At 51.3% G+C, this 23861-nt stretch overlaps 1 protein-coding gene and 1 non-coding gene across 2 annotated transcripts in view; one reads left to right on the top strand and one right to left on the bottom strand.

Moving 5' to 3' along the window:
- DSCAML1 (DS cell adhesion molecule like 1) overlaps positions 1 to 23861 on the top strand; it is a 344836-nt gene that overhangs the window by 142463 nt on the left and 178512 nt on the right. The gene's annotated exons all lie outside the window — the stretch shown is intronic.
- On the bottom strand, positions 6978 to 7050 carry TRNAE-UUC (transfer RNA glutamic acid (anticodon UUC)). Its single transcript has one exon. It is a non-coding gene; the product is annotated as a tRNA-Glu (tRNA).

The following is a 23861-nucleotide window of genomic DNA, read 5'->3' as shown; positions in this document are numbered from 1 at the left end:
TGCCTGTTACGGAGAAACATATGTAGGGTGATCCACGACCCAGAGGCTGTGATGCCGGCTGCACGGCTGAGAGCGCTCCCAGCCTCCCCCTCGGCTTCCCTGTGACAGCTACAAATAGGCTCTTGAACGGATTTAATAAACCCGGGGAAGGAGTCGTGGCCGTCTCGCCTCTGCTGGGGAAGGTGATGGATGTCTTCAGTGGGGAGAGGAAAGAAAACTTTCTAAATGGGCTCAATTTAAGGAAGGAAAGCGGTCTGGAGGGAGTTTTTTGGGTGTGAGCCACGTACGTGTGAATGTGCAGTGAAGGATAAGCATCTTTGGAGCCCTGGCTGGAGCTAGAAACTCCTGGGAGCCATAGTCTACGCTTATCTGTGCTCACCTCCGTGCCCAGGATAAGTGAGCAGCACCTGGGGAACCAGGCAGGCCCTGGAAAACTCTTCTCCACACAGGACTTTAAAGTGCGGGTCAGGGGCTCCCTGGGGATTCAGCCGTTAAGAATCCATCTGCCAGTGCAGGGCACACAGGTTTGATCCACTTGCATGGGGCAACCAGGCCCATGAGCCGCAACTCCTAGAGTCCTCGAGCTGCAACAAGAGAAGGCACCACAGTGAGAAGCCCACGCACCGCAATTAGAGTAGCCCCCGCTCGCCACAACCAGAGAAAGCCCTCACACGGCAACAAAGACCTAGGGCAGGCAAAAATAAATTAATTAATTAAAAAAAAAAATAAAGGATGATGCCTGGTACTTTGGGATTCTAAAATCACCTCCTTTTTTCCCAAGAGGAGGCTTTGCATCTTGTACGGGAAACTTGCAAGATGTGGGGAGATGTGACTGCCAAATATATTTCTCTTAGAAAAGAAGAAGCATGCAAGGCGAGGGGTCAGAAGGACTGTGTGACCTGAGCCTAGGATATGACCATGGGCCCACAACTGGGTCTGTCTTTGCAGACTTCTTTGAAGAGCTGTGACCCAGAGGAAAGGAAAATTCTTTGGGTAGGAACTGGGAGAACCAGGCAGGTATCCAATCAGCCTCTCTGTTGTTCAGTTGGTAAGTCATGTCCAACTCTTTGTGATCCCATGGATGGCAGCATGCCAGGCTTTCCTGTCCTCCCTATCTCCTGGAGTATGCTCAAGCTTATGTCCACTGGGTCAGTGATGCTATCCAACCGTCTCATTCTCTGTTGTCCCCTACTCCTCCTCCCCTCAACCTTTCCCAGCATCAAGGTCTTTTCCAATGAGCTGGTTCTTCACATCAGGTGACCAAAGTATTAGAGCTTCAGCCTCAGCATCAGTCCTTCCAGTGAATGTACAGGGTTGATTTCTTTAGGATTGACTGGTTTGATCTCCTTGCAAGGGACTCTCAAGAGTCTTCTCCAGCACCACGGTTCAAAAGCTCTACCCCAACATTAGTATCATAGCCCGACTGTCCACACCGCGCATCTACACAGGTTTGTACATAACATTTCACTCTGTCATCTGCCCACGTTCTGCCTGTAGACTAGCCTTGCTACTTTTCAAACCATTTTCCTCACCTGTGGAATGCAAAATACAGTTGTCCATATCACGCCACAGGACAAGGGGAGGATCAAAGGAACCGAGGTCTTCGGGGTCTCTGAGCCTACTGCAGGGTGATGATTGTTGGTGTTGGCAGGTGTATGGATGGCCACCCAAGCATTTGTTTCTATGGAGTGGGGACGCCATCAGACAGTGAGCATCTGAGTCAGTCCAGAGGCTTAGGCTGGGCCGCCCAACTCACTATAAACTAGGCAGGTGATTCAGCAACTTTTTTTGGATGAGTGAAAGGCTACAGAGAAGAATCCTCACCCTCTGGACAATTAAAAGGAAAACTTGCAGAAGTCTTTAAGGGATCAGCCTTGAATTTTCCTCCCCATACTAGCCTCAAAGAGTAGGAACATGGACCAAGCTAAAGACGTGGGAATATTTATTGGGGATGGTGGGATGTACTCCCCCACCACAGACACGCACAAACTCACAATCACATACACAAGATCAGATACTTGGTCTTCTTCAATTATCCATCATCATCTGACATCCATGAAATAAGCTCAACCCTTTCAGAAACCGTATTTTCAGCTTGTCCCACCTCTAGGGGCTGGATGACCCCTAAGTTTACAAGCTTCCGTATGAAGTTACCCTTTCTCTCTCAATCTTAAACTAGCCCCCATAGAATCTTCAAAGGGAGCTATGTGGAAACAAGCAGATATAAAGAGCACACAGGGTGGGTACATTTGGACTCCGAAGTAGGCAACAAGCCCACCAGAAGTGAAGTCTGAAATCCCTGCAGGTTAAGGGTTAAGGGTTGAGTGGAGAGTTCAGCACGGGCAAATCAGAGTTTTGTGTTTCTGGAGAGCAAGGCTGGGAGAGCCGTCCTGCCTCGTCCTCTCATTGCTCCTCAAGGGCACCCTGGAGGAGGCTACACTTCCTAAGCTGCCAGAACACAGAGTGGCTCTGGCAGCCAGGGCCGGGAAGAGCGCTCTAGACAGCTGAAGGTGGAAGGAGGAAGACGGAATCCGAGAACAGGAGGGGCATTGCCACCGGCAGGATAGGTATTTCGCGGCCCCTCCACTCTCATGGCCTCATCCTAGCAGCAGCAAGACCTGGGATCATGATGACCCCTTGGCCCGCAAAGGAAGCAGGACCCGCAGAACCAGTTCTGGACCACCACGGCCGTGGCCCCCAGGTACTCCTTCCCATCCGCAGGCTCACAGCCCTCCTTGTCTCAGGGTCAATCCTTTCCAAACCACCACCTGGTGCCGTGGTGCTCCTGCTCTCCCAGCAGCCACCGTGTGACCTTGTGAACCTGGGGTCCCACCAGACACCTTGGCTTGGGGGCCAGATTGTTCTCGAGTTTGTCCCCCAGATTGTACCCAGGGACTGTGGCCAGTGGGGGCAAGGCTTGTGCACCGATTTGTATAAAAATGCAGATTCTCGCAGACAGTTCCAGAGCTCAGGGAAGACCAAAGGAGAAAGAGAGCTCAGAGCTGGACAGATGGAGATAGTTATACTGTTCACCCACTGGGGACTGGGTGGATTAAAGAGAGGATGCACTTTCAGAGCTTAGCACAGGGGCTAGCTTGTAAATAAAGTGCCAGTGAATGGCAGCCAGTAGGTTGGAGCCCTGGAGGAGTCACCTGGCTTCAGTCATGTGACAACTGAGGTGGGATTTCTGTACTTAACAGAGCTCAGCTAATTCTTGTTTGTTTTCTGCTACTGGGGGCTGTCAAAGGTGGGCTTTCTACTAAGGGAAGGAAGCTCGGTCTCTGGGGAGCATGGAAAAGGAGAAATGCAAAATGGAAAATGATTTAGTGGGCACTTTGCGTGTGCCGGGCTTCCCAGGTGGTTCAGTTGTAAAGAATCTGCCTGCCAATGCAGGAGATACAGGAGACGCAGGTTTGGTCCCTGGGTGGGGAATATCCCCTGGAGGAGGAAATGGCAACTCACTCCAGTATTCTTGCCTGGAAAATCCCAGGGACAGAGGAGCCTGGTGGGCTACCATCCATTGTGTCTCAGAGAGTCGATCACAAGCACGCAAGCATCACGCATATGCCAGGACAAAGTCCTCAATGCTTTTAGCATCATCACCTTTTTGCATGTATTATTTTGCCTCTTTGGGGTATTGTAATTATGAAAAATTTTTCAAATATACACAGAAGTATAGAGGTTAGCCAATGAACTCCCTTATGCTCATCACCCAGTTTTAACAATTACTGAAATTTTACCATCTGTGTTCATTTCCACCTCTCACTTAGCCCTTGCCATCAAGAAACAGCCCTTGAGCTGCTTCTGGTTTGTAAGCCCCACTCTCAACCCCACTGGATCATAAGCTCCTAAAAGGCAGAAACCATGGACTTGGGATCCTGTCGTATCTGAGTCTTAGGTCGGTTCCTGGTCAGCTCCCTGACCAGGGATCGAACTCGGAGGCCCCTGCATTGGGAGCGCAGAGTCTTAGCCACTGGACCACCAGGGAAGTCCCCATTCCCCCAGCTTTAAACACGTTGCTCTTTCTCCTTATCACCTCCCTGTTAAGTCAGGATGCGTGCTCCCAGTGACCCATAAGTCAGAAAGGTTACATAGTGTGCCAGGTCCCCACCCACCAGGAATCAGCCAAGCCCTGCCAGTGTGTGCCTTGCCCACGTGCTCTCCTGATGCCAGGCTGGGGGTGGGGATGGCCTGGGAAATAAGAGCAGAATCTGGTTGACGTCCCCCCCCTGACATGTGCATGTGCTGGTCCTGGTTCGCTCTGGCAGGCACCGTGAGCCTTACCTGATAGCTGTTTATAAAGCCCAGAATCTGCTTAGTGAACAGCACTATGGTGTCCAGAGCATCCTAAGACTCAGATACGACAGGATCCCGAGTCCACGGTTTCTGCCTTTTAGGAGCTTATGATCCAGTGGGGTTGAGAGTGGGGTTTACAAACCAGAAACAGCTCAAGGGTGATTGCAAGGGCTGAGTGAGAGGTGGAAATGAACACAGTGGGAGGTGCAGGGGAGGGACTGGGGGAGTGGGGAAAGCTGCTGGGGAGAAAGAGGCAGGCTGGGGAGAGAGGCAGGCTGGTGTGGCAGGAGAGCACAGGCTGGGTGGCCAAAGACATGAGCTGGAATCCTAGTTCTTCTACTTACCAGCTACGAAACATCAGGCTCTCAAGCCTCAGTTTACCTGATTGGTAAAATGGACGCAATTATGCCTCTTCAGGGCACATGAAGGGCTGAGCTGTGAATTATAAGCGTCATTGCTTGTTTCCTTCTCCTGTGTTCCAGTGGGGGGGGTGGGGATCGCACGCCCTGGAATGAGGCAGTGGGCTGATGGCAGTGCAAGGTCACATCCTCGGCCTCGGTTCCCTCTGCTTCCTGGGGCAGGAATCAGCAATCAGTGATGCTGCTGCCATTGCCTCCAGCCTCAGTCTCTGCTCTCTCTTCCAAGTCCATGTCTCTCTTCTGAGTCAGGACCCTCCCATCTGGGAGCTGGAGGAGGTTCTGGGCTGTCACTCTGGAGCTGATGCTGACCCGACCCCCCTCCTTTCCTCCCTAGACAATTAAAAAGCCTCCACATCGGTCCCCACTGGCCGGGTCACGTGGGAAAGCTGCCGCAGTCACAGACAGCTGTGTGCAGAGGCAGAGAGGGTGTCTGCTTGGGGGGGTGAGTGTACGCGTGCATGAGACACCAGGGAGGTCATTATAGGCTTGTCTTGGATGCAGACAACTAACTGTAAGAGGCATTCTCGCACTAATGTGTTCGCAGAGGATGCTGAAATTAGACTTGAAAGATAAAGAGCTGAGACTAGGATTGCCCCCTCCCCAGCAGCCCTGCAGCCTTCGGAGTGATCAGCCTTCATTGTTAGGGTTTGGAAAGAAGGTGGCACTTAGCCATCTATGTCACAAGTGATCTCTATTTGGGACCCTTGGGTCAACCAGCTCCCAGTCCTGGCATCCGATCAGACAAGAATTGCTTGGCAGGATGGCAGGAGGGACTGAGATGTGGCCTCGCCCCGACTGGAAACACACAATCTCATCTTGCCAGTTGGAGTGGTTCTAACCTGATTAGCTACAGAACGCAATGTGTGTATTTCCCTCTCTCTATTATAAAAAATAAAGTAGGGGTGGAATAAATAAGCTTTTGATAAAAGTATGGCTATGTGCCTGGGTTTCGTATTTTTTCGCTGAAGCCAGAACACATCTGTGTTCATGGACACACTCATGCGCGCACGCGCACACACACACAGCGGGAAACACATCTCATCTCGGTTCTCTTATGTGACACGTCTCAGTGAGTTGCAGCTCCGGGCCTGCACTGTGTAGGGGAAAATGGAGGGTGGAGAAGAAAGGGAAACAGACACAGAGGAGGAGGCAGGGGCTGGCCTGCTCTCAGAGGCCAGGAAGGGGCACAGGGAGACATGGGGGCGAGGTCTGTGTAAGAGGAAATGAACGTTGGTTTGGGGGATGAGACGTGATCAGATTCAAGGGGCATTTTTGAAGGCAGAATGAGGAAGGTTTTCCAGTGGGTGAGATGAGCCGGGGATTAATGCTCAAGTTTTTGGGAAAGTGTATGAACAGACCAGAGCCCAGAGGCTGGCTTTGAGCCCTAACCATGGCATTTGCCCTGAAGGATTCGGAAGGAATCATTCAAATAAATTAAAGCCTGTGTGTAAAGTTAAGAGCCTCCGCCTTGCATTGCCTTTGGGCGGGAAAGCCGTATCTTATGTGTGATCCTAGTGAGATCGCCCAGTGGTCTACGTGTGCAACGGTCATTTCCATTGCCACTTTTCCCTCCCCGTTTTTCTCTAGCTGTATCTCATTTTCTCCCATTTCTCTCATGTATCTGTTTTTGAGCATCTGCTGTATACAGTGACATGGGTCTGTACGCACGCTCAAGGTCTGGATGCTCTTAGACTTGGACCCTGCTCTTAGGGAGCACACAGTCTCAGAGGAGCTTTCCAGACCCTCACACAGACATTATGGATGCTCTGAGAGAAACTCTGGAACTGCAGAGACCCAGAAACCTGGGTATAACCACGGCAGGCCTCCACGCCCGACAGGGAGGGCTTCTCTGGGGAAGTGACTTCCAAATCCAGAGTTGATGGATGAGCAGGAGTTAACCAAGCAAAGCGGTAGGGATACAGGGGTAGAAAGTGGGTTCCCAGTCAGGGAGTGTCATGTGCAAAGGCCAGGATGCAAGAGGAAGTACGACCCGCCCGCTATAATGGTTAATTGAAGAGACTCCTGTTTTCATGAAACAGGATATGTTTTATCAGGAACTCCTGGAAGTGGTTCCTCTATCTTGTCTATGAATAAAATAAGAATAGGTAATAGTAATGGTAATAGATAACAGCTCCGATTTGTTTTTTAATATTTTTAAAAAGTTATTATTTGGCTGCACTGGGTCTTAGCTGCGGCATGCAGGATCTTTTTCAGTTGTACCGTGAAGACTCCTAGTTGTGACATATGGGGGCAGAGATCTAGTTCCCTGAGCAGGGATTGAACCCAGGCCCCCTGAGTTGAAAGCTCAGAGTCCTAGCCGCTGGACCACCAGGGAAGTCCCAGCTCTGATCTACTTACTAACTACAACTTAGGCACTGTACTAATTTCTTTTCATGAAGTGAAAGTCGCTTGGTTGTGTCTGACTCTTTGCGACCCCATGGACTATACAGTCCATGGAATTCTCCAGGCCAGAATACTGGAGTGGGTTGCCTTTCCCTTCTCCAGGGGATCTTTCCAACTCAGGGATCCAACCCAGGTCTCCCACATGCAGGCGGATTTTTAACCAGCTGAGCCACAATTTCTTTTCATATGTAAGTTCTAATCCTTTCAGCAGCCCTACAGAGAGGATATAAAATTCACATTTAAAGTTAGGAAATTGGAGCTCAGGAAAAATCAAGGAATCGCCTAGAGTCACACATCTAAGAAGTGCGGACGGTGGGTTTTAAGCCCACAACTATCCCATTCTAACACCAGTGTCTTGCCAGCAGTGCTTTGAGTAGGAAGTTTTGGGGGTATCAACATGTTTTGGGGAGACATGGCTCCTACCAGGCGGTGTTACTGTTAAAGAATGTGCCTGCCCTTGCAAGAAGCCTAAGAGACTTGGGTTCGATCCTTGGGTTGGGAAGGTCCCCTGGACGAGGGAACGGCAACCCACTCCAGTATTCTTGCCTGGACAATCCCATGGACAGAGGAGCCTGGTGGGCTACAGTCTGTAGGGTCTCAAAGAGTTGGACATGACTGAAGTGACTTAGCACGCACACACACGGCTTCCTACCGTGTCCCTTAGAGAGAGAGGAAAGCATGGTAAGCCCATCCTGGCCCTCCCCAGATGGACGGCCAGAGCCTGCTGGAAGCCGTTTCCTTGGCTGGGAGGGGAGGGGCAGGTGTAGAGACAATTTCTGAGGAAAATAAGTCTGGTTAGTGTGTTCCTACATGCTGAGTTACTGGGTCTCAGGTGCTGGTTTTTGCTAATCCCAATACATTGGGAATTGTTTAATAGGATTTTTCCTTTTAATTAAAATATGATAATGAAACCTACTGCTTCACTCTTAAAAAGGAATACTTGAAAATACTCACCTATTCCCCAGATGTCTGGCCAGGAGAAACATGGGTGTAATTTTATTCACTGTAGCCATAATGCCAGCAAAGGGCTCAGCTTTTCCTCAGACACGCTGCCCCCATCAGTATCACAGGAACCAGTTCTGATTCCTCCCCCACCTGCCAGGACAAGGCCCCTGGCTTCGGGGAGCAGGGCACTGGCTATGATTTGGGTGTGCACAGAAGAGAAATTACAAAAGCCCCTGCATCGGAATACAGTTTGGTTGGCTACTCTTTGGAAGGGGTAGGGATGAAAGAAAGGAAGGGTGGGGAGCCCAGAGAAGGGGGTCAACCCTGGAACAAGTTGTTTGAATCAGGGGTCCCCAACCCCCAGGATCTAATGCCTGATGATCTGAGGTACAGCTGATGTGATAGTCATAGAAATAAATACACAATAAATGTGATGCCCTTGAATCAACCCAAAACCATTCCCCTCACCCCGGTCCCTGGAAAAACTGTCTTCTGTGAAATCAGTCCCTGGTCCCAAAAGGGTTGGGGACCACTGGTTTAAATGATCTGAGCCTCCACTACTTGCTCTGCTCCCCGAAGCAGGTTTCCATGATTTTAACCCAGTTTCGGCTAAAGTGACCTTTCCGAGTCAACATCGCGACTTTGCTGTATCATCACCTCCTCTCTTGCGTGTCGTAAAGGATGGGTTCTTCTTTTTCCCATTTCTTCTCCTAGATTCTCTGCTCTTCTCTCCCACCTCCATCCATCTCCTTCGTGCCTTCTCTTTTCCTTCCCATCTTCTTCTGGGCCCCTCTGTCCTCCCTTTTCCTCTTTCCCTTTCCTTCTCCCCTCTCCCAGACACAGCCATTCCAAAGCTCATCCTTGTTCCTTCCCCTGAGCCCCCAGGGCATTCTGGCAAAGGGAAATTGACAAGTGAGTCACAGGAATTTTTTTAAAAAGCGGTTGGGAAGTTCTGCATTTAAAGCCATAATACCCAACCACCGGCACCACTTCCCTCGTATACCCATGATTCGGGCGCTGTGGAAAACAACCCACAGCTTGCTGCATTCCTGACCAGCCAGGGATGAAATGGTAAGGCCGAATTTGCCCGGAAAGCATGGGCAGACGGAGCTGGGCTGGCTCTCCCCCTCCCCCAGCCCTCTCTCCGCCCTCCCCCTCCTGTGCACCAAACCGAATGTGATTGTTTGCTGCCGCAGAACATCAAAGAGCAGAAGAATTGCTTAAGAAGAAAATATCAGGGTTATGCATTTGAGAGCAGCCTGAGCTTCCAGTAACCTTAGGGACCGCACATCCATCTTTAATCGGCCCCCATAAGGGTGATTTGCTCACTGTTGAACAGCCCATCAGGGGCTCGGTGGGTGGCAGGCATAGCCTTGCCAGCCAAGGGAGGAGAGGGTTTATGGCTTGGCCACATTGCTGCCTGTACCTGGTTACAGCCCAGACGAAATCCGACTTCAAGGCCCCTTTATAACCAGGGGCCTTGCTTGGCTTTCCAGAGGTATCCCACTGCAGCTCCCTCGGGGACCAGGAGAGGAGAGCCCAGCTCCTGGGACTAGCCAGGCTCAGGAACCACCCAACTCTGATCTGTGACAAAGATCAGCCTTGAGGGGCAGGCGGCCACCTTGCAGAGGAACCCAGATGTTGGTGAGAGTGGAGGCGGTGGGAAGGGCTGGTGAGAGGGAAGAGGATTTGCAAGTGGAGGTGGCTTTGGGGCCCAGCTGATCAGCCACGGCCACCAGAGCAATTCCGGGCAGCACAGACTCCGGGCCCTGAGCAACTTGGATGAAGCCTGCAGGCCTGCAGCATCTTATATAGTTTGTTACCTTTTCCTGACCTTCTAAATAAAGCCTCACATAGGAGCTGGAAGGAGCATTCAAGATGGCCTGTTCTACCAAGCCAGGCAGAAAGGAGTGCCAGGGCAGTGTGATGCCACAGCATGGAAGCAGAGGCTGAGAAGGGTGTAGTGACACCTGAGTGTCACACAGTTAGTGACAGTCTGGCCCGGAATGGGTCTGCCTGAGTCCCGCTGGCCCGCTTCCTGTTTAATATGGGACAGCCTTTGAGACCTCCAGGGTGCCAGCCCACAAGAAGCACAACCCCATCCATGTTCCCCCATGCTTCCAGGAAGCCTTGTACAAGAGCAGAACTATCTTCTTTCTCTGTCCCTTGCTGCTCTGTTAGAGCCCTTGCCCCGATCCGTCCCATTTCAGGATTCTCTAGATGTATAATTGCTTTCCCTGCTCGACTGTAATTTCCCTAAGGCAAGGCTCAGACTTTATTCATCATCACATCACTCACAATGCCCAGCACACTGCATGGCACACCATAGGCTACTGGTAGATGTTCATTGAACTTGAATTTGAACCTTTCCCATTGCTTCCCCGCCTTGCTCATGGTACCCCTCTGAGCACAGGTCAGTGTCAACCTATGCCAAAGTGTCTGAGCCTCCCTCCTATGCACAGAGCCCCACTTAGTGAGTGTGAGAGTCTGGAAGACAAGAAGGGTCAATGCCGTTAAACAGCCAGGTGGCTCTGTACCTTCCCCTCGCCCTCCAGGAGGACGAGCTTCCGTTTGCCGTGTTGAATTTTGAAGAGACAAGTGTCTTCCCCAACCCTTCAATCCCGAGGAGGGATTTGCACTTTGATTATTTTTGAAAACAGGTTTGTGTAAAATTTGATTTGAGAAAACATTCTTCTCCCACACGCTGAAGGATTGAGGGTCTGTAATCCCTCTCAAATCACCCAGACGAGGTTGGTATTGCAATGTCGGCATCAGAGCTAACAAAGGGGGATTAGCAAGGAAAATTCTACGTGAAAACCTGCTGCGTGCTGAAGGCTTTCAGTCCAAAGCAGATAAGATAGGTACAGCCAAGCCATTTTTAACCCAGTTTTTAGAGCACCCAGAGCCCTCCTTCTGCGCTGACAGGGAACAAGGGCTGGATTTAGTTGCGTCTGTATCTTCCCTGGCCCTCTGGCCCTCGCAGCTGGGAGACCTGTTTTTAGTGGGAGGACAAGGGTCCCCTTCTCTGAAGAGTGGCTGGACCCCGGGCTGGCGGAGGTGTCTCCTGCCGGACCTCTTAGCCGACGGGTACCTGGATTCCCACAGGCCACCAGGTGATACTGACTATACCCAGCAACCTACCCCTCTTGGTACAGTTGTCACCCCAAATGCTAGATGCTTTGTGTTGTCTTTTCTGATCAGGAGGCTGAAGGACAAGGTGATATTGTCTCCAGCAAAGTTAAGATGCTTAGCACCCACCTGGATCAGCTTGCTCCTGAGCCTGGTAGGAAATCTGGCTTTGAAGTAGACACTCCCTATTAGAGTAAACATAAGCAAGTTAATCTGTATAAGCTTCAGCTTCCTTTTTAACTTTTTATTTTATATTGGAGTATAGTCCATTAACAATATTGTGATCATTTCAGGCGGACAACAAAGGGATTCAACCATATGTATACATGCCTCCATTCTCCCCTAAACCCCTCTCCCATCCAGGCTGCCACATAACATCGAGCAGAGTTCCCTGTGCCCTAGAGTAGCTCCTTGTTGGTTTTCCATTTTAAATATTTAGCTTCCTTTTCTTTCATAGACAGTGTCTGCCTCTAGCTTTGTTGGGAGAATTTAATGAGATGATACATGTAGAGCCCTTTTCATGGTGCCTGGCACATAGTGAGCACTTACTAAATGGGTAGTGATGGTTACTCTGAATTAGTATTGCTCTTACATATGGAGAAATTGAAGGGAGAGAGATTCACGTTAGTCTGAATTTTTTGAAAATTCTCGGGTTCATTCCCTTCAACAGAGTCCATCTATCGGCCACATGCTGGACCTGTGTCATGAAACTCAATGTAAGTGTTGGCCACCCCCAGAGTGACTTTGTGAGCCCTTGTCTTTTGACCAAATTGCCTGGTGGCATGTCAGCTCTCAGAACCAATCCCTTTGATGACCTGCTCCCTGCTAGGATAAGGGGTTCAGGCTGGTAAGGGGATGGAAAGGTTTAGAAGAGAAGGCTTTGAGGAAACACAGTGCCTGCCTTCAGCTGCCTAAAGGCCCAGGAGGAAGCAGAACCAGTGCCAAGGGGTGGGGGTTGGAGACATCCAACTGTTTACTATAACCTGACCACTCAAGTGGCCTGACGACACAGTGGCCTCTCTGGAGAGGTGGTGAGCTTCCCACCCTTGGGAGCATCTCAGACTGCATGTGGCTAGCCTGTGATAACCAGGCTGTAGAAGGCGTCACTCTCTGGAGTAGAGGCTGCAGCAAGTTTACTTCTAGCATCCCTCCAACAGTGCATCAGGGCCCAGGGCTGTGCCCTCTCTAGGCTACAAATGAGAGACTTTGGTGCCCCCACACGGCTCCCTCCTGCTCCAGCTGGGATAAGCCTGTGGCTCAGCCAGCTCCTCTGTCTATGGACCCTCCCCCTCTGCCTGGGGGCTTCTCCCCAGGGTCAGGGACCAGGTTGCTGTCCTCTGTCACCCCAGAGCTTAGCTCAGGGACTGGCCACAGGAGAAGGCTGAGGAAAAGCCTCAAAAGTGGAGGTTGTTAGTCCAGGTTAGATGCATGAGGCAGGATGCTCGGGGCTGGTGCACTGGGATGACCCTGTGGGATGGGATGGGGAGGGAGGTGGGAGGGGGGTTCAGGATGGGGAACACATGTACACCCATGGCTGATTCATGTGAATGTATGGCAAAAACCATCACAATATTGTAAAGTAATTCAGTTCAGTTCAGTTCAGTCACTCAGTTGTGTCCGACTCTTTGCAATTCCATGAACCACAACACGCCAGGCCTCCCTGTCCATCACCAACTCCCAGAGTCCACCCAAATCCATGTCCATTGAGTTGGTGATGCCCTCCAGCCATCTCATCCTCTGTCATCTCCTCCTTCTGCCCTCAATCTTTCCCAGCATCAGGGTCTTTTCCAATGAGTCAGCTCTTTACATCAGGTGGCCAAAGTATTGGAGTTTCAGCTTCAACATCAGTAATTAGCCTCCAATTAAAATAAATTTTTAAAAAAATTTTTTTAAGTGGAGGTTGTTGGAGGTTAGATGGGCAGATATTTGTCTCAACACCCAAACACACAGTCGCACACGTGTATCTGTACACACACACATACATGCACACATACGTGCATACATGTGCACACATGCACACACAGAAGCTCACTAAAATAGTTGCCTGCCCCTGATGACTGATATTCTGATATATTCTTTCCTGATAAACAATGTTCTCTTCCTTCGGGCTTCTTTCAACATACAAATGTCCCCAGAGACTGCGCTTTAGGCTGAACTGACTGCCTTTTTCTAGTCTCTGAGCATCCTGGGGTCCAGTACTGGGCCATGAAATAATAGCTTGGGCATGATGCTAGTGAACACTGGCTGGGCTGCAGCTCTGGGGGTCTCCTCCTGGGCTTCCTAGGGAGCACAGAGTGTAGAAGCAGGTGAGGTCCTGCTTCCAGAAGCCCTGCTGGAGCCCCTCCCCTGGTCCAGCAGGGCAGGTGTCTTCAGGAGAGCTCTCAGATGGGCCCATCCTCTCCGCTGAGCGAGGAGAAATGGGGCAGCAGCAAAAGGCCCAGGAACCCTGGTGGAGGGCTCCTCCTGGATGGACCTCCAGCCAGAGGGCTCTGGGGTGGGCGGGGTGTCTTTCCAAGGGCCCCTTCCTTGCCTGTCACCCACCCCTGCCCCACCTCTGACACCAAAGTTCTCCTGCCTATAAAATATAAATGTCTCTCGTTTACTGAGTGCCTGTGATGTGCCAGCCACCCTTCTGAGCACATTATGTGCCCTATTTCATTTAGTCATCTCAACCCTGGGACTTCAGTGCTGGTTTCCCAGTTTTATAGATGAGGGAACAGGCCCACAGTAGTCATATGACCTGCTCAAGGTTGTACATCTGGGAAGCAGATCAGAGCAGGAATTTGAACCAGACACTCTTCTCCGATTGTGCTCTAGTCATACCCTAAAGCAGTCAAATATGGACGATGTGTAGGACAAACTCCTTCTCTCTCCCAGGGCATAGCATCTGGAGCCCAGATGCCTGTTTTCGGACCCTGGCTCCACGCTCTGCCTGCTCTCTAAGCTTGGGCAGTGTAGTTGCCCCTCTCTGCCTCAGTCTTCGAACCTATAAATTGGGGGCAACACCATTCTTATTTCTCATGGCTGCTGTGAGCCTTGGTGCAGCGGGGCCATCAGTTTCTGCCAGACCAAGCATGTGGTCACATGGGTTAGTGGTAGCAGAGACATAGCCCGGACCTCCCTTAGCCCTTGTGGGAGGCCGCTTGGCAGGGTGGGCTGTGTGCCTCCTGCCCTCCAGACCCCATCACCCCCACCCACCTCAGTGTGTTCTACCAAGCCTTCACCTGAAATGGCAGGACTCGCTGCAGGGTCTTAAGAGTGGAGATCTACACGGCTCCCTGGCCTCTGAGCTGAGCAGATGTGTGTTTTGTTTGTTAAGCCAATTAGCAGCAGGCCTATTAAGTGCATTCAATGACCCATCCACAGGCCATGCGGCCGGGCCCCCTTTGGCCTGTCTTGCTGTCTCTTTCTCTTTCCAGCAAGCTCGGGGACTGTGAGAAGGAGGACAGAGGGGCCCCGGGGTGGGAGATGTCACCCCCATGCCCTGCCGCAGTGCCAGGAGGGTGGGGGAGCAGTCTGGCCACTGCTCTACCCGACTCTGAGTGAGTCTCTGCAGTCAGTTGTCCCCCGCCTCAATTTGCCGTCCCCCGGGTCCCGTGAGGCTGCACTGGGCTCTCTTCTCTTCTTTCTCGCTTCCCTCCCCTCCCCCACATTTCAGAGCCTCTGCTGCGTCTCCCCAACCGGCTCGGTGTCTTCCATTGTCTGTGTCTGTCACTTGCCGTTTCCGCGGCTCCCTCTGCCTGTCTAGGCCCCTCTGGCTGCTGCCTCCTGGGTGGGGAGAGCACTGTCTTCTGTCCCCAGGGCTCCCTGGGAGCTGTCCCAGGTCCCAGAGCAGGCCTCCCGCTGGCACGTGGCCACCCACACGCCCAGCCCGGGGCTCAGCCTGGCAGCCATCAGCTCTGCGGCCCCCTGGCTCAGGGAGGAGTAACCTTGGAGCTTCCTGGCCCAGTCTGCCCGGCAGTCATGCAGACCCCTTAGAAAAGACCCAGAGGGATAACTGGGGGCGCTGGGGTCTTGGCACCAGGGAAGCTGCCTGGCCAGAGGCACTTGCCTGTCAGCATCGCTGAGCCTCCAAACCAGACCTCACACCCCCGGGGTACCCAGCACAGACACATCCCCCTCCCCGCTTCCAGAGTATGACCTATATCAGTAAAAACCCCTAGACCTCCTCTCTGTGGAGCAGATTTACACTTGAAGTAGAGCTGATTCTTCTTCATCTTTTTTTTTTTAATCTCTAGGTCTATATTTTTGGGTTTTTTAAGCCTCATTAGCACTGATCAATCTGCCATTTCTAATTTCCATCTGAGTCTGGAAAGTGCACGTTCCATGTGGGTTTGCCATGCTCGGGGCCAGGCTGGGGCCACTCTGCAGGGACTTGGAGGGACTTTAGCAGATGGAGCAGGAGCAGGACTGATGTGATAGCCACATAGGTATATGCAACTGCAGGGAAGAGGCAGAAGCATTGCCTGGGAAACCAAGTAGTGACCTAGCTAGGCATGGAGAAGACACGCCAGACCTGAACTCAGAAAGTGGAAGAAAAGAAAGGTAGATGAATGGATGGGTGAGGCTTTGTGGAGGTATGTGCATCCTGGGAAGGCCAGGTGAGCAGGCTGGGAGAACCTCTGCAAGGAGGTGGCCTGGGGGGATGCCAGGCTGGGTAGGCAGTCAGGTCCTGTCTGGGAGCAGGCAGCCTGGGAGAAGTCAGCCTGGAACCAAGGGGAGAGGAGTAAATGGTCAAAGAAAGGAAGAAGTGTGTGGAAGAGGGTCTGTGCAGGCACAGGTGGGTCTTGTGTCAGGAGCCTAGCTGTTCTTCAAGCAATCTGGCCCCTGTGCTGGAGATACGTGGCCATGTGAGGAGCCCCTCCAGGCCAGCTGAAGGGTGCTTAGAAGTTGGCAACTGATCAGCTGTTGAGGGCAAGAGAGGAAAAATCAAAGCAAGCCAGAATAATAAAAGCTGACGTGAATTGAGTGCTTACTACATGAAGGACACCAACACGATCTTGGTATCATCATCCCCATTTTACAGATGAGGAAAATAACCCTGAGATGGTCAGTGTGTTGCTCAAGGATTTGCATCTGGGAAGCAGAGGCTGGAATGTGAACAGGAAGACTGACATCAGAGTCCAGGCTCTTAGTCATGACATCTAAGTTAGTCTAAGGTCTGAAATCCAAGAAACACAATAAGAAGTTTATACTGATGAAATGCAAAGTCTGGCCTACAAGCACTGTATGGTCTAGCCACTGCGCCCCACCACCCCCCCACCACCACTGCCGCCCCCTCCCCCCGCAGACCAATCCTGGCTCACTCTGCTCCAGTCTCGCTGGCCGCAGCCTCGGGGCCCTTGAACTTGCTGGTTTTCCATCAGGGACACCTTCCTCCCAGCCACCCACGTGGCTCACTCCAAACTGCCTTCCAGTGTGTGCTCCAGCACCACCTTAGAACAGAGGCTGTCCCTTACCCCCTGTATGAAATAGCAGCCCCTCCCCATCATTCTCCTTCCCTCTTTGCTCTGTTTATTTCTCTTCATAGCACTTATCAACTGCTTGACCTACAGCGTCAGTTTCCTTATGTGTTGATTGTCTCTCTTCTCCAGCTAGAATGAGTCCCTGGCACATAATAGGCACACAATAAAGCTTTTTTAAAATAGTGGTAGAATATACACAACGTAGAATTTACCATTTTAACCATCTGAAGGGTCCAGTTCTGTAGCATTAAGTACATTTGCCTTGTTGTACAACCATCACCACCACCATCTCCAGAATTTTTCCATCATCCCGAAGTGAAACTCTGAACTTTTTATTCAGTAACTCCCTTTTCCCCGCTCCGCCAGCACCTGGCAACCACCCTTCTACTTCCCATGCCTCTGAATTTGACTACTCTCGGCGTCTTATGTAAGTGGCATCATATAACAGACATTCTTTCGTGTTCAGCTTATTTCACTTAACATAGTGCTTCGAGGTGCATCCATGTTGTAGCATGCAGTCAGAATTTTTTTCCTTTTCAAGGCTGAATAATATCCCTTTGTATTTATATGCCATATTCAGCTTATCTAAGTGTCAGTGGACACTTGAGTTGCTCCCACCTTTTGGCCATTGCAAATAATGCTGCTGTGAACATGAGTGTACAAGTATCTGTTTGAGTCAATGAGGACTTTTTTGAATGAGCAAATGAATGAATGAAAGCTCAAGGAGGAGCTGTGAGGAGTAGGGAGAGATATATTTGAGAGACAGGCTGAAGCTCAGGGGAGAGGCTGGGGCTAGACTCAGGGTGAGGGCCTGACCGTGCAGTGGTGATAACTCAAGTGGGTGAGTGCATGCTGAGATGGGGAGGCTTGTCCTGCTCTGAAACCAGTGGTTCTAACTGTACCAGGAAGGTGGACAGGGCACGCAAGGCCCCCAGGGAGTCAGGCTCCTGCTGCTTCCTCCTGAGCTCAGAGGATACGGGGAGCATATGCTCTCGTGCCCCAGGAAAGGCCCTGAGCAGAGGCTTCCCCTGTGGGTTCATTCGTGCCATCCTGTCCTCAGTTCCATAAGCTGGCATTGTGGCAGCGATATCTCGGGACAGGGTACAGATCTGATTCTATTTCTGTCTGTATGTGTGTCCTCCTGGGTGCCTCTGTCTCTTATCCTTAGAACTGGAATAACGATGTAAGGATGTCTCCCTCATGTTGCAAGGTTCACATGCAATCTGGGGTGGTAGTGGTTTAGGCGCTGAGTCGTGTTCGACACTTGCCACCACACGGACTGTAGCCCGCCAGGCTCCCCTGTCCATGGGATTCTCCAGGCAAGGATACTGGAATGGGCTGCCATTTCGTTCTCCAGGGAATCTTCCCAACCCAGGAATCAAACCTGGGTCTCCTGCATTGCAGGCAGATTCTTTACCGACTGAGCTACGAGGGAAGCCCCCATATGGGGTGGACAGGCTTTATATTATAAAACATGTGTTTGTGTACTTGGTCATGTTCAATTCTTTGTGAACTTGTGGACTGTAGCCCACCAGGCTCCTCTGTCCATGGAATTTTCCAAGCAAGAGTACTGGAGTGTGTTGCCGTTTCCTCCTCCAGGGCATCTTCCTGACGGAGGGATTCAGCTCTTGCGTCTCTTGCATTGGCAGGCAGATTCTTTACCACTCAGCTACCTGGGAAACCCTTATAAAACGTAAATCCCTTTAAAATGTCAGGATAACAAGTATACTCCAATAAAAATTAATTTTAAAAATATATCAGGATAACAACTGAGAAGTCCCAGGTGTCCAGCCCACGATGGTCTCTGGAAATCTGGGACAATGGAGTATACAGAGGCGGCACTTACGGTCTCCTTGGAGAAAAAGAGTGGTCCTGACCGGAGCTGCGGGAGTTTGGAAAATGAAACACTCAGGTGCAAGAGGGACGTGCACGCGTGCTCAGTTGTGTCCGACTCTGCGACCCTATGGACTGTAGCCCACCAGGCTCCTCTGCCCATACACTTCTCCAGGCAAGAATACTGGAGTGGTTGCCGTTTTCTCCTGCAGGGGATCTTTCTGACCCGGGGATCAAACCCGTGTCTTCTGCGTCTGCTGCATTGGCAGGTGGATTCTTTACCACTGCACCACCCAGAGGAACACAAGGAGCCTAATTCCTGATAAAAAAGAGAGGAATGTCAACCATGGGGTCAAGGGAGCAAGAGAAAGCGCATGGGCTCTAAGCCAGATGCCTGTCCAACTTGGCTGCATCCCCAGGTGCTTGATCCTGGACAAGGCACTTCACGTCACCGAGCCTTAGTTTTCTCAGCTCCAAAATAAGGATATGGAAACCTCCTTCAAAAATTTAATGAGGTAACATGTGCAGTGTGCCTGGTGCTGGAGTTGCCCATGTTCCCTGTTGGGTGCTGCATGGGTACACTCATGCACAGAGTTATGGTTACTGAGCTGAAAGCCAAGAGGAGCCATGGTCCCAGACGGGCTTTAATAGAAAGGGGTGCCTGAGCATCCAGATGGTAGGGAACATGAGTGCCGTGGCTCGGAGGTGGGAGTGTGCGTGGTGATGGGGGCCTGGCTGGCTGTAGCCGATTCTCCCCCACGAAGGGCATGAGACAGGCCTCCAGTCAAAGCTTTGAAGATCAACACCAGCCCAAGTGCCCGAGGCCTCAGGGAAGCTGGGCAGATCTGAGGAAAATCATCCCCAGATGGTGGCAAGGAAAGCGCTTTTGCATGAGAACAGTTTCATTGGGAGAGGAGGGCTAGGAGCCCCTGGGACCCCAGGGAGCCTCTTGGTGGAAGAGGGGCTGGAGGAAAGCTTGCCTTCCAATCTCAGGATGACGAGACAAGCCCTGTCATATCTGCCCAGGAAGAAAAGGGATAAATTATGTTTCTCTTGTAATATCTGGCCACCTTAAAAAAAAAAGAATTAGAAAATTAATTATCTGCTGTAATTAGTGTAATGACCTACACCATTAGAGGTTATTTACCACAGAAATAAAACTTCCCACCGTAAATGTCAGCTCATCTTCCTACATATAAAGTCTCGCAGGAACCATTGCTGACAGGCCTGGCTGATATCTTTTGCAGATTTTTTCCCCTCTATCTTTCTTCCTAGGAAATGAAGGTGTCCTCGTGGGCAGGCAGTAGTCACCATGGGGTACATATGAGATTTGCCCTACTATGTGTCTGCTGCTTATTGCCAGGCCCTCTGGACCCTGCCTCAGATGGGCAAGGTGTGGGAGGCAGTCCTTGGAACAGCAGGCCAGGGGAGCTAGGACCTGGCAGGCCCAAGGTGTGCAGGCATGGGCCCTGGAATCAGAGGGGCATTGAGTGCCTAGAAAGTTGATGAGAAAATCAGTACCCTCAGCATGCAGGCATGCATGCTTATTCACTCATGGACTGTACCTCGCCAGGCCCCTCTGTCTGTATGATTCTCCAGGCTAGAATACTGGAGTGGGTTGCCATGCTCTCCTCCATGTACCCCCTGCACAGACGGACTTTTTTGCGTAGAGCTTTAGAGTCCGCCGCATACTTTCACATGCTCTGCCTCATTTGCTGCTCACTGTGATGGGGTAAGCAGCTGGTGGTTGTTGTTTAGTCGCTAAGTTACGTTCAACTCTTTGCGAGCCCATAGACTAGCCCGCCAGGCTCCTCTGTCCATGGGATTTCCCAGGCAAGAATACTACTAGAGTGGTTGCCATTTCTTCCTCCAGGGGATTTTCCTGACCCAGGGATTGAACCCACATCTCCTGTGTCTCCTGCTTGGCAGGTGGGTTCTTTACCACTGAGCCATCAGGGAAGGAGCTGGACCACCCCCTTTATGGATGAGGAAACTGAGGCTCAAGAGGATACAGGAAGCCCAGTGAATAAATAAAATGTCCCTGGACGCTTTACCTGGTAATGGCCTGTCAATCTAACCTCACCTCGCTGTCAGATCAAGAAACCTTGATTTGAAGGAGAGGGATAAGCACCCTAGATTAAGGGGCGAGTGGTACCCACAGTAGGCAGCCAGGCAGCAGCATGAGTACCCAAATTCACCACTTAGTGTCCTCTCTGATCAAGAAAGGGCAGCCCTCCCAGCAAGCCCTTGGCTCTGTGTGGCACCCACAGGGGCCCAGGGCTGCTTGGGCTGAGCATGGGGCAGATGGTTATTTGGTCTGACTCTTTGTCTACATCTATGGGCAGAGAAACCTGGCAGGTTACAGTCCATAGGGTTGCAAAGAGTTGGACACGACTGAAGCAACTCAGCAAGCAAGCAAGCAAAGCCAGAAGCGCAGAGCGTCCCAGCAGGAGCAGGCTGGGTTGCACACCATCCAGGGGGCATTTTTACCCTCTGACCTGAAGCTGCCCTGGGGGCATCTCCAGCCTCCCTTGTACCCAAGGCTTAACTCCAGATAATGGGGCAGAGTGGCAGCTGTGGGAAACCCCACTGCTCGGGCATGGGGCACACAGTGCCTGTGGAGCCTCCCTGGGGGTAGTTGCTTCCTTTGCCAATGTGGAAGCTCGCAATGGCCTTTCCCAGTGGCTCGCTCTCGGCCTTTCCCAATGGCAGAGCTCGCAATGTGGGACCAGTGGGGGGTTTGGGGGAAGAAGGGCCTCAGAAGCCACTGTAGCCCAGGGGTTAATAATGTTTCTTGGGATTTCCCAGGTGGTCTGGTGGTTAAGACACTGTGCTTCCTCTGCAGGGGGCATGGGTTCGATCCCTGGTTGGGGAACTAAGATCCTGTATGCCACGTGGCATGGCAAAAAATAGAAAAAAGGAAAAATAGTGTTTCCAAGGGGACACTGATGGCCCTTGGGGCTGGACCATTCTTCCTTGGGCAGCACTGGCCCATGCATCACAGGGTATTTAGTGTCTCTGGATCCCGCTCATTGATGCCAGCAACACCCATAGGCATTGTTGTGCTGCGTGCTGTGCTGAGCCGCTTCAGTCGTATCCGACTCTCTGCGACCCTGTGGACCATAGCCTGCCAGACTCCTCTGTCCATAGGATTCTCTGTCCATGGGATTCTCCAGGCAATAATACTAGAGTGTATCCAGGGTATCTTCCTAACCCAGGGATCAAACCCGTGTCTCTTACGTCTCCTCTTATGTCCCCTGCATTGGCAGGAGCATTCTTTACCACTAGCGCCATCTGGGAAGCACATTGTTGTCAATGAAAAAAATGCCCCATATACTTCCAAACAGTTTCGGGGGCAGCATGGTGTCTCATACAAAGATCCACTGTGGACACCTACGGGATGCGCCTTCATTCTTCACAGTCAGCGCCAGCCCCTCACCAAGTTGTGTCGAGAGTGAAAAGGGTCTCCTCTGCCCCCAGGCTCTGTGGCTGACCTTCTGGACAGATGGCTTTGGCGGGATCACAGCACACCCCTGGGACCCCGCTTCCTCATTTCTAAAATAAGGGACCTCCCTCCAGCTTTCCTGTTTTCACAGGCAGGCGACATGGCTGAGCCTCCCCTCTTCCTCCTCATCAGGCCTGTAGAGCGTAGCATGAATTGGAGTCACTCTTTCTTCTCCCAGGGGCGTTGCTGTTCTAAGCCTTCACTCTCATTGTGGAATAAAGAGCTTTGTCGCAGCAAAGGGGGCTGCAGGTGTCAGGGAGTAGGCGGAAGAGGTATTTTAAAAGCCAGGGGGCACTTTGCCAGGGCTCTGAAATCCCTTTCTTAGACACTGCCTTCTCAGAAAGCGGTGGTGCTGAGCCGGACGCCCCCAGCCTAGCAACCTGCGAGACCCCCGCAGAGATGAACCGTGTGCTTGCGGTGGGAGAGGCGGAGTCTGGGTGTGCATGGAACTCCTCCTCCCAGGGATTCCTGGATCAACTGCCTGTTGAAATCCCCCACGGGAGTGGCTTAGAACATCCAAAGCCCGAGCTGCAAGGAGACTAATGACAATATAGTGTGTGGGGTGAGTCTGGGTGCCAGGGGGCTGATTCCAGTTGCAGACAAGTTTGGAAACCACCGACCTTGACCCAAAAGCCAAACCTGCCTCCCAAACTTTTTCTCTGTCATCTGCCAGGCCACACATTCATCCATGCCCCTGCCACAGAAAGCCTTCCTAGAAGGTTTCTCTGCCCCACGAGCTGGCTCCCAAAACTGTGATTCCAGCCAAGGTTTGCATTAGAACCTGAGGGTTATGATGCTTCGCCATGAGAAGTGGATCTGGGTGCCCCCTGGACCCGCCTGGGGAGTGAAGGAGTTAGAGGGCTGAGGAGGGGCTGCAGGCTGTATTCTGGGCCACCAGAGTACCTGCAGATGTCTATCACGATAAAGGATTATCTCATCCAGATATGAACAGACCATGAATAAACAGGCCAGAATATAGAACAAAAAGAGCAAAGCCCAGGTGCCTCTGATGCATTCTTTTGATCTCATAATGGACTTACTTTCTACTGTCTCTCTCGAAGCCCAGTTACAGATCAGCTTGGAACCTCCAGATCCCCTTTGATTTGGAGGTTAAGATCACCTTACTATTCATCCTTCTGTCAAGGGCCACAAGGTCAAGAATGGCTGCAGTCATTCTCTGGGGGTTCAGGCAGAGGCACCTCCTCTTCCCAGGCCTTGCTGAAGGGCCCCCCTCTGGCTGTTTGTCGCTCCCTAAGCCTCTGTTCCTGACCTTTCTCAGCCTTCTCTGTGAGCACCCGTGACGCTGTCACTCCAATCCAGCTCACTTCAATCAAGCCGAAGCTGGTGGGTGGCTCTGCAAGTTGGCTAGACTTGCTTTAATTTAGAATCAACAAACGGTAAAAAGTTCATCATTTAATAAGCTGCTCTGTCTCTTCACTCTGCCTTCTGTCCAGAGAGCTGTCTCCCCCTGTCCTTGGTGGTACCTGAATGCCCGCCGTCCTGCTCTTTGGTGGACACTGGAGCTCTGGCTTCATGCGTGGGAACACTGAGCCACTGCCACTCGGGTGCCCAAACTGGTCTCCATGTCAGAGACCTGGATTCAGATCCCAGGCGTGTCTCTCGGCAAGATACTTAACTTGTTTGTTTTTTTTTTTGAATTGAAGTATAGTTGATTTACAGTGTTAGTTTCTGGTGTACCATGTAAATACATACACATACATATTTATCAGATTATTTTCCCCTGTGGGTTATTACAAAATATGGAGTATAGTTCCCTGTGCTGGACAGTAGGTCCTTATTGGTTATCTTCTTTTTTCATTTTTATTGGAATATACTTGTTTACAATGTTGTGTTACTTTCTACTGT

Source organism: Capricornis sumatraensis, chromosome 16 (assembly GCF_032405125.1).
Source record: "Capricornis sumatraensis isolate serow.1 chromosome 16, serow.2, whole genome shotgun sequence".
NCBI lineage: Eukaryota > Metazoa > Chordata > Mammalia > Artiodactyla > Bovidae > Capricornis > Capricornis sumatraensis.
Note: the sequence above shows the minus strand (reverse complement) of the source record. Positions and strands in the feature narration are given on the sequence as shown.